The 3,761-nt window shown below is 54.8% G+C and overlaps 1 protein-coding gene across 1 annotated transcript in view; it reads right to left on the bottom strand.

Annotated features, from left to right (window-relative positions):
- LOC116958472 (uncharacterized) overlaps nt 1–2,247 on the bottom strand; it is a 91,194-nt gene extending 88,947 nt beyond the window's left edge. The window contains exon 1 of the transcript XR_012931678.1: nt 1,723–2,247. The gene's annotated coding sequence lies outside the window, so the exon portion shown is untranslated. The remainder of the gene's footprint in view (nt 1–1,722) is intronic.
- Nucleotides 2,248–3,761: the final 1,514 nt, after the last annotated feature.

Below are 3,761 nucleotides of genomic sequence, written 5' to 3' on the forward strand. Positions count from 1 at the left end.
CTAGAGGGGACACAAAGCGGATTAAGACTTTTGAGTGAAGGTGAAAAGGTGCAGGCAAACCTCATCAGCAACCACCCACCAGCACCCAGGCCAACCCCCCCCACCACCCAACCCCCCCCCACCACCCAACCCCCCCCCACCACCCAACCCCCCCCCACCACCCAACCCCCCCCCCACCACCCAACCCCCCCCCCACCACCCAACCCCCCCCCCACCACCCAACCCCCCCCACCACCACCCAACCCCCCCCCACCACCCAACCCCCCCCCCCACCACCCAACCCCCCCCACCACCCAACCCCCCCCCCACCACCCAACCCCCCCCACACCCACCACCCCCCCCACCCCACCCCCCCCCCACCACCCAACCCCCCACCCACCTCCTCCGCCACCCAGCCAAGTGGGGGGAGACCAACAGCCAAGGGGGAGGAGCGTAACAGCCAAGTGGGGGGGGTTATCAACAGCTAAGGGGGAGGAGCCTAACAGACACGTGGGGGTGTGTTAACAGCCAAGGGGGAGTGGCGTAACGGCCAAGTGCGGGGGTTGGGGAAATCAACAGCTAAGGGGGAGGAGCCTAACAGACACGTGGGGGCGTTTTAACAGCCAAGGGGGAGGGGCGTAACGGCCAAGTGCGGGGGTTGGGGAGATCAACAGCTAAGGGGGAGGAGCCTAACAGACACGTGGGGGTGTGTTAACAGCCAAGGGGGAGGGGCGTAACGGCCAAGTGCGGGGGTTGGGGAGATCAACAGCTAAGGGGGAGGAGCCTAACTGACACGTGGGGGCGTGTAACAGCCAAGGGGGAGGGGCGTAACGGCCAAGTGCAGGGGTTGGGGAGAACAGCTAAGGGGGAGGAGCCTAACAGACACGTGGGGGCGTGTTAACAGCCAAGGGGGAGGGGCGTAACGGCCAAGTGCGGGGGTTGGGGAGATCAACAGCTAAGGGGGAGGAGCCTAACTGACACGTGGGGGCGTGTAACAGCCAAGGGGGAGGAGCTTGTGCGGGCGGTAGGAGAGGGGTGAAGACGGAGGCCATTTTGAGAGCGAGCGGCCATTTTGTTGGACTTCAGCCGCCATCTTACGGCTCTAAAAAAAATTTCTTTAAAACTCTTAATATTTTTAAAAAACTTACAAGATAGCGATTTAGCTACGCCTACTTTAAATACAGCCGTTCGGGGTGGGTCCAAGCCCGTAAGATCAAAAGTAAAAAAAAAAATATAAAAAAAATTCCCCTCACGGTCGCATTAATTAAGCCCGCATATAAACAAACCCATCACAACACGGCATATATACACTTAGCGCCTTAAGTACCGAGTTATAGACACGCACGTATATAACATACCACACTAGTCGCGATATAATTCTCAGAAAAATATCCCCCCCCTCCCAATTATTTAACCGTTAACGACTTTAAATAAAAGCCAAAACTAAAAATCTTACGGGGGGGAGTTAGTCAAGCTTTGACGGCGTACCGAAGCGTTCGCAACGATGGCTCAAGGACAGCCAATACACCTTCCAAAGCTTTCTATTACACAAATTCATAAACACTTCTATTTATAAATCTTACTAAGCTTTGACGGCGTACAGAGAGCAACGCCTTCGCAACGAACGCCTAACAATTTTTTTTTAACTCCATACACCTTCCAAAGCTTTACGTTTATATATTTGTAAATATATGAATCTTTTTTTAATAAAGATTAATATATTAATATATTTTAATATCTTACCAGGAGCGCTGTTTTGACGTTCTAAAGATCTTCAATGTCTTCACCACCAGCGCCGCCGTTGACTGTGAGCTGTGACGCGGCGCGCTCCGCTTTTATAGCCCCGACCTCATCACGCCGCCACTTCCGGTCGCGTGTCCATCCGCGCAGAAAAAGTAGTGCGGAGGGTTTTTTTGGTGTTTTTCTTTAAAAGTTCCGTCTCCTTTCGTGAATAACGGAGGAGATCGATAACAGAATCGTCGGCGACTGTTCCACTGCGCTGAGAAATTGCGATCAGCGGTTGGAAGAGGATTTGGGGGGAGAAAATTTTAAATTTTAAATCTCGGCTGTTATTTTTTTTGTACTTAAAACTTTTATTTTTTTAAACGTATTATTTTTTTTCTTTTTATTATTTGCATGCCGTTTTATTATTTGAATTTTTGTATTTTATTTCGACATCTTCGCTTTTTTTTGTTTTCTATTTACCGTACGCGACTTTACCGAAAGAACCAAGATTCTCTGGTGTTATTGTTTTGCGCGAACCCGTCCCACCAGGCGGAGTGATATCGCGAGTGGTGGTGGGGGGTGATGCGGTGCTGGAATTTTCCAGTCTCGACCGGAACGAGGGGCGGGAATTTGGTGGGGAGTGGAGGGGGGGAGGGGTTGAGTGGCGAGTGGGGGGCGGGGGGAGTGGGGGGGAACTGGAGGGGGGGGGCAGAAGGGGGGGCGTGGGGGGCGGGGGGAGTGGGGGGGCAGAAGGGGGAGTGGGGGGAGTGGGGGGGGGGGTAGTGGGGGGGTTGTGTTGGGGGTAGTGGAGGAGATAGTGGGGGGAGGGTAGTGGGGGGGTTGTGTTGTGGGGTATTGGGGGGAGTAGTGAGGGAGTAGTGGGGGGAGGGGTAGTGTGGGTGGATGTAGTGGGGGGGGGGTAGTGGGGGGGTAGTGGGTAGGGGGAGTGGGTAGGGGTAATGGGTGGGGGTAGTGGGGGGGAGGGGTAGTGGGGGTGGATGTAGTGGGGGGGTAGTGGTGGGGGGTAGTGGGGGGGTAGTGGGGGTGGATGTAGTGGGGGGGCGGCATGTGAGACCCCCCCCCCCGCGTCCTTGAGCTAACCCCCTAGGTGAATCTTGGTGATTTCCACACCGCGAGTTTCACCCAACGTTGGCTCAACGTTCGCATGCGGTGGACCCAACGTTGGGAGGTGGTTGGGCTCTCCCCCCTGAGTAAGTGGGTGAGTGACTGGATGGGTGAGTGGGTGAGTGAGTGAGTGGATGAGTGAGTGGGTGAGTGGGTGAGTGAGTGAGTGACTGGATGGGTGAGTGAGTGGGTGAGTCATTGAGTGAGTGGGTGAGTGGGTGAGTGAGTGAGTGGGTGAGGTGAGTGAGTGGGTGAGTGAGTGGGTGGGTGAGTGAGTGAGTGACTGGATGGGTGAGTGAGTGGGTGAGTCATTGAGTGAGTGGGTGAGTGAGTGATTGGGTGAGTGAGTGAGTGACTGGATGGGTGAGTGGGTGGGTGAGTGGGTGGGTGAGTGGGTGAGTGAGTGGGTGAGTGAGTGAGTGAGTGGGTGATTGACTGGATGAGTGGGTGAGTGGGGTGAGTGGTTGGGTAAGTGGGTGAGTGAGTGAGTGACTGGATGAGTGAGTGAGTGGGTGAGTCATTGAGTGACTGGGTGAGTGGGTGAGTGAGTGGGTGAGTGAGTGAGTCGGTGAGTCATTGGGTGAGTGGGTGAGTGGGTGAGTGAGTGGGTGGGTGAGTGAGTGGGTGGGTGAGTGAGTGACTGGATGGGTGAGTGAGTGGGTGAGTCATTGAGTGAGTGGGTTAGTGGGTGAGTGAGTGGGTTAGTGGGTGAGTGAGTGAGTGGGTGAGTGAGTGGGTGAGTGAGTGGGTGGGTGAGTGAGTGAATACATAAATCAGTCTACTCACAGCACTAGCCTCTGGACACCCTGTGTGCCCTTCTGTATTCCCATGGTAACCCCCCCCCATACTCGGTAACCATGGTAAACAATGACGTCATTGGCCTAAAAACAACAGCTGTAATAAGCCACGTGCTATTGTATAGTTCGACTGGT

The sequence above is a fragment of the Petromyzon marinus genome, assembly GCF_048934315.1.
Source record: "Petromyzon marinus isolate PM22_M1 ecotype Great Lakes invasive population chromosome 78 unlocalized genomic scaffold, UKy_Petmar_22M1.pri1.0 chr78_unloc.3, whole genome shotgun sequence".
NCBI classification, from domain to species: Eukaryota; Metazoa; Chordata; class Hyperoartia; order Petromyzontiformes; family Petromyzontidae; genus Petromyzon; species Petromyzon marinus.